This window comes from Aquarana catesbeiana, linkage group LG12, assembly GCF_042186555.1.
Source record: "Aquarana catesbeiana isolate 2022-GZ linkage group LG12, ASM4218655v1, whole genome shotgun sequence".
In the NCBI taxonomy this organism is placed as follows: domain Eukaryota; kingdom Metazoa; phylum Chordata; class Amphibia; order Anura; family Ranidae; genus Aquarana; species Aquarana catesbeiana.
Genome location: NC_133335.1, coordinates 112,801,433 through 112,802,369, shown reverse-complemented (window position 1 = coordinate 112,802,369; position 937 = coordinate 112,801,433). Strand labels below are relative to the sequence as shown.

Sequence of the window (937 nt, the reverse complement as noted above, 5' to 3'; positions counted from 1 at the left end):
TCTTGCCTGGCCTGCCTCGTCTGACGGAGCTCAGCTCAGCAGCGTCCGTCTCGCATCACACCGCGCATGCGCGCTCCGCCGCGAGTAGATTTAAATGACTTTTTTCCTTTGAAATGTCATTTTGCTGTCAGACTGTTCTAAACACGGGAAACATGCGCCCCTTTACAGGCACACTATAGATACCCCCCAGGTATGAAATTTAAAGGAATATTACACTTTTATTGTTTCACTTTAAGCATTATTAAAATCACTGCTCCTGAAAAAACGGCAGTTTTAAAACTTTTTTTTGCATTGATACATGTCCCCTGGGGCAGGACCCAGGTCCCCAAACACTTTTTATGACAATAACTTTCATATAAGCCTTTAAAATTAGCACTTTTCATTATTCATGTTCAAGTCCCATAGACTTTAACGGTGTTTGCGTGTTCGAACAAATTTTTTGCCTGTTCACATGTTCTGGTGCAAACTGAACAGGGGGGTGTTCAGCTCATCCCTACTTGCTTTGCGCAGTGGCAGTATCATAGCCAATGAGGTTCAACTGAGGCGTGATTATTGCTAATTGCTACTCGGCCTTTTGGCGAAGATCAAGTGTAGTATCTATTCTTATCAGTTTCCAGGAGGTGGCGCTTGCTTCCGTCCCTGATCTATGGCGAAATAGAGATGGGATTGCGGTTGCTATGCAAAACCTGCTGGAGTGAAGGTGACCTGGAGCGGTTTGTAGCCGAAAGGGAAGCCTTCTGATGGGGATGGAGAACCACGGGGTCTGAACCAGAGGGTCGGGACCCTGGCCTTCTGGCCTGGATTGGGGCGGATCTAGCTCCAGACAGTTATTTGGGAGAGAACGCTTACTCCTGCCTTGCAAGGGGGGGAGGGAGTGGCAAGTACTTCCCGAATGTAATTAGGAGGAGTGATGGGAGCGACGGCAGAGCCTGATGGT

General features: G+C 47.8%; 1 pseudogene; it reads left to right on the top strand.

The window, feature by feature from the left end:
* The first annotated feature begins 498 nt into the window (after nt 1–498).
* On the top strand, nt 499–565 carry LOC141114673 (U4 spliceosomal RNA; annotated as a pseudogene).
* The last annotated feature ends 372 nt before the right edge of the window (nt 566–937 follow it).